The sequence below is a fragment of the Leptinotarsa decemlineata genome, unplaced genomic scaffold (genome assembly GCF_025532065.1).
Source record: "Leptinotarsa decemlineata unplaced genomic scaffold, Ldec_3_MD MMD2_tig00026336_RagTag_RagTag, whole genome shotgun sequence".
In the NCBI taxonomy this organism is placed as follows: Eukaryota; Metazoa; Arthropoda; class Insecta; order Coleoptera; family Chrysomelidae; genus Leptinotarsa; species Leptinotarsa decemlineata.
Window position 1 is genome coordinate 3,799,559 of NW_027412692.1, and position 13,822 is coordinate 3,813,380.

General features: G+C 35.8%; 1 protein-coding gene across 11 annotated transcripts in view; it reads right to left on the reverse strand.

Annotated features, from left to right (window-relative positions):
• The window catches only part of brat (tripartite motif-containing protein brain tumor), a 587,103-nt gene that overhangs the window by 9,879 nt on the left and 563,402 nt on the right, over positions 1-13,822 (reverse strand). Inside the window, exon 1 of one of the 11 annotated variants that reach the window (XM_023156151.2) lies at positions 2,093-2,249. The exons of the other annotated variants lie outside the window; for them this stretch is intronic. The gene's annotated coding sequence lies outside the window, so the exon portion shown is untranslated. Of the gene's footprint in view, positions 1-2,092; positions 2,250-13,822 lie in introns of those variants that run through there. 11 annotated transcript variants of the gene reach the window in all.

The following is a 13,822-nucleotide window of genomic DNA, read 5'->3' on the forward strand; positions in this document are numbered from 1 at the left end:
CATGTGGTTCACTATTGGAATTTGGACGACCGGTACAAAGTCGGCCGTCCAAAATCGGTGTGTGTGTGCAACTAGCGTAACGGTAAATTTCCGCTTGAAATACAGTCGCATAGGTTCCTAGGCAGGTTGATATCTCTGTCCTGGGTCTGCGACTGAAAACACCTGCACCAGAACCGAAAAGTGTCATTGATCCATCTGTGAACCAAAAACTATCTGCTCTCAATATTTCCTTCTCCCGGAGGATCCAGTCCTCTCCACTCGGGGAACAGTACTTCATAAGGCAGTTCGTAGGTTGGAGGCAAAAGTCAGAGGTCTTGTCCAGAATGCTGTGACTTCCAGTGTCAACCAACAGGCTGTTGCACTCTGCATTGAATTGATTTGTGCAATTGGCAATGTGCACAAGTCAAGTCAAAATGTGGAGAGGAGGTAGATCTAGAAAGATCTCCATGGCCGCCGACGGTGTGGTACTGATGGCACCATTGATAACCAGACAAGCATGTCTCTGTAAGCCAGAGAGCTTCGCCTGGGCCGTTTTCTGTAAAGCCTTCGGCCACCAGGCAATTGCACCTTAAGCGATCATTGGTCTGACAACCATCACTTAAATGCAATGGATTTGTTTGGAACCGAATCCCCAAATTTTACCACAAATCCTTCGACATGTCTATAGGACAGTCTGACTTTGTGTGAAACTTTTTCCGAGTGAGCGTTCCAGGTGAGCTTTTTATTAAGGACAATGCCAAGATATTTCAAATCAGTTTCAAAAGAAATGACCTCATAATTGAGGGAAAGTGGCGTTAGATCGTCCAATATTCTCCTCCTGATGAAGTGTTAAGTTTCGGAAAAGCTAAATTTCATATTTCAGTATCCTTGTGCCAAGAAACATTTGAATATCAATGTTGACACAAAATAAAGTAATGGACAAATATACACCGTATGATGTTATATCTACATCAAACGAAAATAGAATCTGAAAAGTCGTTAGGGAAGCTATATATTGGCTTTCTGGTCTTACAACAGGGATTTCCGAACTTTGACAATTGATAACGGCCATGTCAGTTGTCGTTTATTCAGTCTGTTTTGCCAAATCACCATAGATGGATAATAACACGTGAAAATAATGTTTTTTTCAAAACAAGTGATCTTTTTGGGTAACCTACCGCACGCTTCGCCCATTTTACGGTCGCCATAATCGTCCTACCGAGAGGACTATTCGCAATGTGGTGGATAAATTTGAGTCCACTCGTTCAGTAAACGATCGACCAACACCCGTACGTTGACGAAATGCAAGATATGCCAAAAACATCGCCGCTGTCTGTGAGAGTGTGCAGGATAATCCAAGGCTCTTGATTTCGCGTCGCTCACAAAAACTCGGCCATTCGCAGGCTACAACTTGGCGAATTTTGCTTCGTGACTTGAGCCTGCACCCGTACAAAATTCAACTGGCCCAGGAACTAAAGGTAAACGACCGTAGACAACGACGTGTGTTATCTGAATGGGCTCTAGAGCAGTTGCCAACAGACCCTAATTTCTGGATGAATGGGATGAATGAAACAACAAGACCACCGTATTATTTTCCCAAATATTAACGAATACTAACCTTTCTGCGTGAAAGCTATTTTTCGGGTTTGCAAGTCGTGGCATGCAGGTTTTCATGCCTGACGTTTCGTCTAACACTGCGGTAGACATAATCAAAGGTGCAGTGCCCGAGTTTATGCTCGAGTTGTTCCCATTCCGAAGGCGGTAACTACGATAGTGGTATTTGAATTTGGTTTTTTATTATTTAAAGTGGGCGTGGTTCCTCCTAATTGGGTTACCTGACCTTGCTTGTGTACTTTGAGGGACAAATAATGTCTACCGCAGTAGTAGACGAAATGTCGGACATAAACCCTGCAGATCATGGCAAAAAAACTAAAAATAGCTTTCACACAGTTATCATCGGCCGGGAAAGTTTACATACATTCTTTGCATTAGCATTATGTCTACGAACAGAGTAAAGTCTTTTACTTTGGTCAAAAACAAAAATTCTGGCGTAGTCAATATTATCTACCGTCATGTGAAATCATAAAAATCAAAATATAATAATATTCACTACCTTGTTAAATGCTGGCACGCGAATAGGTAACAGTCCCCAGCCTCAATCAATCAATAAGTACCCATTTCGATATGTCATCTTCCTTCAACACCAAACACTGTCCTAACCTTTCACAAAACAAAGGAAGTGAGTAATAACTCGGTCACGCCAAGATGTTATCGTAGACGACAAAATATTTGTTTTACAACGTAATTTCCAGAGTTGTCACGTTCGGAGTAATATCAGTTTTACCCAGAGAGTAATATAACATGCTTATTTATCTCAGGAAGCTACGAAATAAAACGAGATTGTCATTCTGGTTAAGGAAACATGTAAATAGACTGACACGAGGAAGGAAACACGGTCACTTCCTTCATTTTGAACAATTCTTATCGTCATTAATAATAATAACAATGACAATACAGTAACAAACTTCTTTCACACCAAGCATCAAGAGCTCTGTTTTGGTTCTGTTGGAATTCCGTTCCTAAATGACACCGAATCAAAGTGGAGATCAGTTCTGTAACTGGTCCCACAAATCCAAAACAGAAAAACCTATGTTTCCTCACTTGGAGCGTTGTCATCAATTTATTCCTAGTTGCTTCGTGACTATATTTGACATTAACAATATTGAACTTGTAGATGAAATAAGGGTAACGTAGGAGGCAATGTAAATGAAAGAAATTTTCTAAATGAACCAAAACAAAGCACGATCAAACTGAAACGAACTGAACACCAAAACAAACCTAGTATAAAACTTTCAATTTATCTAATTATTGGAACTGTCCGTTCAGATAAAAAAAAATACATGAAGAGTACTGAGAAAAGCACCAGAGAGGAAGGACCTGCATTAAGGGGCCGTCTGAGAATCCGATAATCACGTGGGGCCCAAAAGGGAGGACTCGGGGTGTAGTGGAATATCACGTATATTTATTTTATCGTTGAACGCGCGATTCATAAACCGAAAAGCGGCGCGTGTCCTGGACTCATTAATGCCAGGCAACCACTTCCCCGACGATCATTTTTGCTTAATTTCTCAGAATCGAATTATTTTATGCCTGAACTCCAAAGAAACTCATCTGACAACATTGAAGTTACTTGGTATACAAAAATACCTGTGATTGTGAGGTAATATCACGTATATTTATTTTTTCGTTGAACGCGCGAGTCATAAACCGAAAAGCGGCGCGTGTCCTGGACTCATTAATGCCAGGCAACCACTTCCCCGACGATCATTTTTGCTTAATTTCTCAGAATCGAATTATTTTATGCCTGAACTCCAAAGAAACTCATCTGACAACATTGAAGTTACTTAGTATACAAAAATACCTGTGATTTTGAGGGAATATAACGTATATTTATTTTTTCGTTAAACGCGCGATTCATAAACCGAAAAGCGGCGCGTGTCCTGGACTCATTAATGCCAGGCAACCACTTCTCCGACGATCATTTTTGCTTAATTTCTCAAAATCGAATTATTTTATGCCTGAACTACAAAGAAACTCATCTGACAGCATTGAAGTTACTTGGTATACAAAAATAGCTGTGATTTTGAGGTAATATAACGTATATTTATTTTTTCGTTAAACGCGCGAGTCATAAACCGAAAAGCGGCGCGTGTCCTGGACTCATTAATGCCAGGCAACCACTTCCCCGACGATAATTTTTGCTTAATTTCTCAGAATTGAATTATTTTATGCCCGAACTCAAATGAAACTCGTCTGACAACATTGAAGTTACTTAGTATACAAAAATATCTGATTTTGAGGAGGGTAGTATTCAACAGTGTGAACACCAGCGGGGATATTCGAGTATTGAATACTATTTCAATTTACTCCAACGAAATTCCTAATAAACTATGATCCTTGCTGGCAATGGATTTGGGTATTTTCATTTCAACGGTTTTGAAGTATAAAGTTGGAAAAAAACAATCTGTAACATGGAAAATCTGATGTTTTAGTAAGCACACAAGAAAACGATATTTTCTTTACACAAACTCGTTCATTTAGGTATAAGAAACAGACAAGAAAATAAAAAAGCAGGTAAACTGATCGAGTTTTGAAAAATATTAATAATAATAATAGTTCACATGTTTTTCACACATAAAAAGAATAATTTTTGAATAACATAATTTATAAATTCCTTGATTACAAAGTATAAATAATGGTATTATATAAATTAATGAAGTTATAAATATTTCAGTTTCATTTGTTGTACCTTGATTAATGTTCAACAACGACTTTTTATATTAATAATCACTGAATTGAAATCGCCCCAATCCTGAATTGATCTGAATTGTCAGTCCTAAGAAATTGCCGAATGCAAAATTAACTTTCAGTCTACCGAATTAATGCTACATCCACAGTTCAATTAAGAAAACAACAACACCGATAATTGCACGAGGATAATTCATGGAAATGAACTTCATTGTTATTAGGTGTTTGAACTTAATTTGTTCGCGGAGATAATAACGAAATACCACAAAAGCAATATGTGATAATACGCTTCGATAGCTATAAAAATATGACCTTCGACGAAATATCAAATCAATAAATACATAAAATAAAATCCATATGGGAAACGAATCAAGCGGTCGAACGTGGGATCTAGAAAAACGATTTACGTATAATATCCGACAAGACGATTTTAATGGCATTCAGATATGATATACTTGTATCAAGTCGTTCAAGGTCGACAAACGGCTTGCATCTATCTAAAAATATTGTATGTTTTACAAGACAATCAATCAATTATACTAACAAAGGAATAATTGTGACTTCGTCTACAGACGTCATGTACGAAGTCAATTCGAATGGCATAAAAACTAAATAGTTACCGAACCTCGGCAGTTTCTTTGTATGGCGTGGGCGACGTGGTATAATTTTTTTTTCAAAATTAATCTCATTTTTCATAAACCTACACGGAGTTTTTTTATTAGTATCTAGTAAAGAATACCAACCTTAGTCTTTTATTTAGCTGACTTCGTATAAACTATATACTAAATTGCACTCAGTATGTCATCAATTGCCGAATTGGAACATTTATAGAAAAAAAATTATATTTATATAGGTTCGGAAATGCATTGTTTCCAAGATACAGGGTTTTGGTTGAATTTGGCAATGTTTTCAGTGATGAGAGGTTAATTTAGCCTAAATTAGATACAAATGATTGAGTCCTATGGCGGTTCGGACACAATTTAGCCAAAACCATTTAAAAAATGTACGCCACTGACGTTTCTTGTAACATTCAATTTTGTTTTTGGGTTAAACATCTAGAAATGAAACTTGCTTAGGAAAACTAAAGATTAGGATATCGGTAAGGATTACGATGAGAATGAATATCGGTAAAGATAAGGATGAAGATTAACGTATCTAAATAGCTTTTAAATTTAACACATTACGAGGGTGGTCCTTAGAAGTACCAGGCCTGACCTGATGGCGGTAGTTCTTTGAAAAATATCACTGTATTAGAAATTATACAATCTATAAAGCATATGTTTCAAGTTTGAAGACGCTGCGTTGTTTAGTATTTGTTTGGCAGCCATCAATACCGAACTTTTTCAGTGAATTTGTAAAAATGGAGAAAATTGATCATCGTTATGTGGTACAATTCTTATTGACGGGCGTTTGATATACAAAAAATATGATACAAAGCGCCAACGATTTTTTCACAATAATATTAGTATTTTTCGTTCTTTATTGTTTTAGGCTTATTTAAAAAAATATTTTCAACTTTTTAGTTCGATGTTCTTCAAAAGCGCGTTTTTTAGTCTTTTTAAACTATATTTATTTTATCTAAACTTTTGATCAATCAGCCGTATATTGTTTAGAAAAACGTCAAATGAAGAAATACATGTAAAGGCAGTTCGAATTATATATAGGAGGTTACGTATCGTGCCATCTGCCCGCGGATAGATCAAGCAATAATGTTAATAATTCTTTCAGATACAGATCCCGAACATTCAAACGGGAAAGAAGAGTCACAAACAAACATAATTACATACATACAGGAGAAGCTAATATAAAGGGTGTTAATGTTAATAAAAAAAATACTTTTTTCAAATGAAGAAAATATGTAAAGTGAGTTCGAATTATATCAAGGAGATTACATACAGCGCCATCTGCCCGCGAATAGATCAAGCAATAATGTCGATAATTCTGTCAAATACAGATCCCGATATGAAATGAAAAGGAGATTTACAAACAAACATACATACATACAGGTGAAGCTAATACAAAGCGTTGAATAGAACTGGCCGATACTTGATGAAAATCCATATTAAAAAACTAAAGCGTCTAAAAATGGTATCGAATTTACTGAATGTCGCTGGAAAAAGTGTATAGAGCTGAAGGAGATTAAATTAAATCGCAATATAAGAATTATTTTTGTTTAATAAAAATCTGTTTTTCCGTTAATCAGCTGTCGCCCTCATACGAACGACAACTCTCAGAAGTTGAGAAACTTGTGCGAGCTAAGGACTAACGAGGTCTTACCTTTTAACGTTTGATTCCTGGCTGAATATATATATATATATATATATATATATATATATATATATATATATATATATATATATATTCAGCCTATTAAAAAGTAATTCTTATATTGCGATTTAATTTACTCAACTTCTTCACACAGATTGAATAAAGTGCTGGAAATCTGGTAGAGTTGTACTTTTTCACAATTTGTGCACGACTAATGTATTACTTTATTATCAAATTTGAGGATCTGCAACATACTTAAGACCTTTCAAACCCCACCTCCGACTTATCCCCCACGAAAATTTTGTTTGGGCGCCCTTGGACAAAATAATACTGCACTGCCCTACAGGCGTCGACGAGAACTACAACTGATAAAAGCCGCTGGTGTGAACTACAAAAAAAGATCGACATTAACCTATTTATCTGATACTCGTTAAAGAAATATTTCAAAAGAGACAAAGAACAATTCGACCTTGACAAAGGCTAAACACCTTTCAGATTAAAGCAATCCGAACTTGTAGTCATAAGCGTCGAGCTCTTCGATTCTGAGAATTACGATGTTGCCGGATCGTCCAAATAGTCTTGAAATCTGGCGACAAGGGCCTTGACCTGTTCTTTGTCGTCGCATGGGGGCCCACACAAGTGGATACGTAGAGGTGAAGAAGAATGATAATGGAGAATTTCTGTGAAACGCGGTGAAGAAAGGCTAGCATTCACTGGAAAGAAGTTTAAAAAGGAGCCTCTGTATTTCATTATTCCATTATCCAATCTCAAACGAAACTGAAAGTTAAGTAACATATTTATATTTCCCAAAAACTCACAATGAGAAATTTTCGATGAAATCAACTTTGCTCAGATCAGTGTTAATATGAAGATCAGATCAGTTATGTTAATGAGAACGGAATGTCAAAGGCTGATGCTGGGATTGGACACTCCTATTTCTAAATTATTTTATTCAACTTTCGGCAAATTAACTAGCGATGGTTGTACCTTCATACTTCTATATACTGAACTAATAATAAAAAAACGAAGAAGGAAAATTATCGATCTATCACCGTTACCGGAGAGAAATAATTCTTTCAAATTCCTACATGAATATTTTGCTTCGAAGGTCAACAGTTGCAGACGTGTTTTCTTTTTTCCATTTTTTTTAATCCTTGGAAAAAATTTTTTCTTGATCATATATTCAATCAGTATTAAAGCCATGCCCTAAAGAAAATAACGCCGGCCGCCACTGGTAGCCATTAACCAATTGTGACGTAGCTAAAAGCCCGCGAATATTCGATGTTCGCTGCTGTTCCAGACGTGGCGTTGCTTCGAAAATAATGCTCTGATGTAATTCCGAAGAATTTTCCAGCGCCTTCTATTGCAAATATAAGTGCCATCCACTCGCCCATCGAGACAGTCAAGTGGAAGTTACAGTGCGATATGCGGAGTGATCTAATAAGGCGATAGTAATTTGAATAATAGTTGAAGTTTAAGTTAAAGTGATTTGTTTTATTGATAGTGAAATAAAGTTGAATTTGATTATTGTTCAGTTTAGTCAATTATTAGTAAACCCATGGGGATAAACGTTATATAAGTATAAATATAGTAAAAATCTCAGTAACAAAATAGATATTCTGTAAAGTTTTTTTTTTCTTATTTTAGACGAAGATCTTCCAACAAAATAAAGAAGTATAGTAGATCACGTATACAAAAACTCTCCTTTCTAGCTGACAAGCAGTCAAATACTGCAGCCACAAATAGATTCTGGGAAGGAAAATCATCAAGTTCAAATATTTCATATTTTAGCATAATTACAGTTTTTAATTGAATTGAAAAGGGGAATTTTTTTGGGAAATTCAATTTCTTGGTGAAGAATTTTTTTGGCTTTTCACTTTTTCATTATCATCGATGAAACTTCTAAGAAAAGCAATAAGTAAATCCACTCTCATGAAAAATTTTTCACATAGATATGTTGATAATGCACGGAAGTTTCTTTCAGATACAAATAGAAAGAAAAGTTCTAGTGAAACAACAAGGAAATCACCACCATTTTGGATAACTTTATTGTAAAGCGCTTTGTTTCTTTGGAAGTTTTATATATTTTTTTGTATTATGAAGTAGAAAACTTTAAACCTTTTTGTAGAAAATGGCCCCGCGAAAAAAGATTGGATGAAAATCAATGGAAGACGCAACAAAGTTAGTAACACTAGTGTAGGAAGTAGAAAACCAAGATTGCAATATTGGAGAGAAGGAGGAATAATTGATAAAATGTGTATGCAATGAATAGCTGTTGTATGTTAAGTGATTTATTAAGTTTTTTGTTTGACACGATTGCTTTCAAGCATAGAGTGGTTTAATCATGATGCCATGATGTTAATTGTGAGTCACACCTTAACGTCAAATTTTTTGCCAAACCTAATTTGACATTTCTTTGTTTCAGTGTTTGACAAATTCAACCATAAAGACATACACAATAATACTTCTTCGAAAATGAGGTCGGTCAAGCAGTTACCGTGAATGGTGTTCGCTATCGCGAGATGATAACGGACTTTTTGTGGTCAGATATTGAGGATATGGACCTGAACGATATGTGGTTCCAACATAATGGTGCCACTTGCCACACAGTCAACGAAAAAATCGTTCTTTTGCGCGAGAAATTCAATGGGCGTGTTATCTTTTGTAGTGGCGATGTTAATTATACTTCTTTCTTTGGTGATATTTAAAAGTAAAAGTGTACCTCAAGAATCCAAGAACAAATTAAGAGCTGAAGGGTGAGATAATTCATAACATTAACGACATTGAAAACATGGACCATCGGATAGAGTATGCCACCGAAGCCAACTTCTTGTTTTATTTACAATCAACATTATGCTTTTTGGTTTGATTACCCATTAGATAACTTGTGTATAGTAATTAAACGCTACACCGAAGTGTATTTTTTTCGAAGTTTAGATTCCAATTTTTTTTTCGTGGACCCCGAAAAGAGCTATTTTAGAACTGTACCATCGCTAGACGTTATCAGAAAACTCCTACATAAAGTTCAAAACTCGATTTCATAACAAAATACTATCTATAAATGTGAAAACAAGTTTCGTCTGTAGTCGTCTGTGAGGAGTGGTTCGACCAATGCATAAAAGTAAACTTAAACCTCACCTGATGTACCTGGCCTTTGATGTTCACTGTCGTATAATGCACCCACACCATTCTCTACCTGAACCGAATCACAACTCAAGAAACGTGTTTCCAAACAAAAATTTCCTCAAGATATCCCACCGCGAGACTCGAAACACGCGGCAACAGCGCATCGCGGCCATCTGCACCATGCATCCAGCCGCTGCATTTCTCAGACACCGTAGACATCAGACATTTTAGGCCTGGGGCCCAATAGAAAACATATGCTCTGTGAGAATTTTCAAGGTCGCCGGTATTTTCTTAAAATATGGGTGCCTAACCATCCTCTCGCGTTTCCAATTAGAAAAGGGCATGAAAGAATGTTTAGTGTTGAGGTCAAGAACTCCGCGGTGAATGTAGCGGACGCGCGTTGAACATTTTTGGAATAATTAGGGGATTAATCATCACACCATCTTGGCTCCAGGAAGGACTTATGACTAATTCATTTCGACTACTCAAAGGACATATTTGTTTTATATAGATCTTAAGATCCTAATCAAGAAAAAACTGAATATTAATGGAAAATACAATCAGTGACGTGTCGTGAAATTTATGATACGATACAGTACTATAAATATAACATATTTTTATTGTAGAAAACATTTGCACAATTTTGGAACACTCTGTAGTGCAACATTTAGGTATTTCAAAAAATTTGAACTGAAAAAGCCAATAGGGTCAATAAATTGATTATCGGCTATTTAATGATTAAATCGCCTCAGATAGTAAACAAGATATAAAAGAAGTAATTAAAGTGAAATTTGTATTTTATAAACGATTAATTCAAATGTTTCAACAACATGAGAATATATTTTTCTTGTTATTAGTTCTCGAGCATTCAAAACATATATGTCTCACGAAGAATATCACCGTTGATAGTAAAATTGGAGTCTCTGGCATGACATATTCCTGGTTTTTACACGCTTTATGTTAGCTTCACATGTATGTATGTATGTTTGTTTGTAACTCTCTAGCTCGGGATCTGTATTTGACAGAATTATTGATCTATTCGCTTGATCTATTCGCGGGCAGATGGCGGTGTGCATAACCTCCTTGAATTGAATAATAAATTAAAAAAAATATTAGAACTATGGCTAAGGCTGGACCAAGGAAACATGCCAAATCATTGTTCATCAAAATGCAAATTTTAACACTTCCATTTATATATATATATATATATATATATATATATATATATATATATATATATATATATATATATATATATATATATTACAAAAGCCATCTTGTGGATACACCAAAACAAAAATGCGAACACTACGGGGAGTGAAATTCATGAGTACAATACCCGCAACAAAGAACTGTATAGACTACCTCGAGTGAACTACACTAAAACAATGAAGCAGACATTCACTACAAACAAATTGAAACACTACTTCAAACAATCACTTCTAGTAAATCCACTTTATAATATTGAAGATATTTTTTCTCATATATGGACTTAATATTCAGTACTGTCTATTTAACGTACTACCTTACATAAAGCCTAGTTTCTAGGATTATCTTATTTTTACAGCTTTACAAATTTTATATCGATTTTTATATCTACACCTCAGTTTTGACGTACCAAGACGGGCCAAGAAGTGGAAAATAAATAATAGTTCAAATAACTAAAATAGCATGCTTTAATAGCAACATCAAGCAATAACAAGTCCTACGTCTCCAACCAGGGACATGAACATTTTATTCCACCAAGAGCGGTACATATCATAAATACGCGACGGACTTTGGCTGCCCATCGTTTTGAGGTTCAACTCAGTACACTTTGAACTTCATGTTCAAGAATTTTTTCATTTGGAGAACTGCGTTTATGTGGCATAAACCTCCTGAGAACGTTTTTTCAAATGGATTTGATCTCCAGCGATTCAAATTCAATGTGAATCGGTACTTTTGCACAGGCACCGCTCTGAGAGCGCCTTAAGGATTTTCCTGAAGTGCTTGTGTTTTGTCCTTAAAAAAATTTCATTCTTTACATTGTTGATATTCTAGTTATGAAGTTGTTTATGTCTCTTGGATCTGGATGATGATTGTTCAGATACATTCAATGTTTGTCCTATTATGCATGTATACGGTTTAAGTTGGTCTTCTTTCTTGTGAACATTTTTTCCAGAGTCCCTTTTTCATAATTTTCAACTTCTTTATTTTTTCCATTAATCCTATTTCTATTTCTTTCATGCACTGCAGCATTATGTTGTTTGCTTCATATAGCTTTCATTCAGTTCAATGAAACTGTTTTGACTCATTTACTGTTTCCTTCTTTGTTCGATCTCTTTGTGTTTTGTATACAAGGAACTCCCTCTAAGCCGTATTTTTTTATTTCACTATTTCTTGGTTCAAACGTTTTGTCTATTCGTTGTTTTCATCAGTTTTCTTCTGTGCACAAAATTCTTCTACGAATATACACTTTTCTTGAAATGTTTTCCTCTCTTTTTAAGATATCATTTTTATGTATTTCAAGTCTCACAAGGCACATATCTATCACATTTCACAACGTTATTTTTTTCTTCTACCTGATTTTATTCAAATCGAAGAACTTCAAACACCAAGCACTTCTCTTGATTTTCAGACGGTTTTTTATTTTTATGTCTCTTATTACTTCAGTCTGCTACAACCTATCGACTAAGCATCAAAACTAATTAATCACTTTCCATTTGCAAACATCAAATAATTCAAATCTCATAAAAACTCTGGCATAAAGCATCAAGCCACAAATATATGTATAAAAAATCGTTAAAAAATAATGAAAACACATCAATCGTTTTAGGAGTATGCGAATGAACGATATACCATAACCTCCAAACGGCCATATCAGCCTACGCAGTTTGTTTTACGATTATTAGAAATTTTCGAAAACAAAATCCTCCCTTTATCCACGAAACGTTTCCTTCGGCTATGGCAGGAAACATAAAACGTAAAAAGACCTTTTGGTAGTTTATTTTATCCCGAACAATGGATACTATTTTTACCGGAGCTGCGAAATTTTATGAATCACGACTTGGACGCTTTCAGCTTGAAATTCGACAGGAAAGTGGTCGAGGCAGCAACTTTTCGGACATCGTCGATATATAGGTGGAAGTGAAATTTTGAAAGCCGTAAATTGGACGCCGCCAGAAAGGTTTTTTCGTAGCAATTTCACAAAAGTTTTCAGATTCGATAAAACGATCAAGTGCGTGACACAAAGGAATTAAATCCACTTCACTGCAGGACGACTCATATTCAATCAGAATCGTAACCACAGTGAATGAGGAGAAGAAAAACTATATAGAGTGTATAGAGTTCGGGGACATTTATCTTCTTGGAGAAAACCGATGCCTGGGTTTTTGTGGCATTGAATTGAATCTGGTTACTTTCACCCCAATTCGAAATCACTTCTAGATCCTCATTTAGATATGCAACCTCCTGCTGCCGGTGAAGATGTGCCTCCGTAGCCGATGTCTTGGAATCCAAATGGAATGGCGAGACAACTGTGCTGTCGTCAGCATAGCAATATATTGCATTCTTGTTTTTTTTTTCAATAAGTCGTTGATATACAATAAAAAGAGGGTTGGAGATAATATGGATCCCTGGGGAACACCAGCGTTGATGATGAAAGTATTCGAGAGTTATTCATCGCCTGCCACTTGCAGGGAACGTTTTTTCAAGAAGCTGAAGAACCATACACAAAAATGAACCGACAAGCCATAGCATAGAAGTTTGGCCAGCAAACCCTTATGTCATATACGGTCAAAGGCCTTAGAAATATCAAGCGCAACAGCTCTTGATTCTCCATCTTTCTCGATTGTGTTATTCCAAATATGGGTGACATATGATAGACGGTCGCCTGTTGATCTTTGTTTCCGAAAGCCATATAGATGATTCAGCTGAAAGGGTAAGGGAGCTGGACTCCAACCTGATTGAACTGAAGATGACTTTCCACCATATTGATGATCGTTCAAGATGTTGAAGCCTTCCAAATATTTGAGGATATGGTGGTTTACGACTTTCTCCATGATTTTTGATATCACTGATAGCGAAGCGACTGGTCTGTAGTGATTTGGAAGATTTTTCTCGCCCTTTTTGGGAATAGGCTGAACGCGAGCAATCTTCCAAC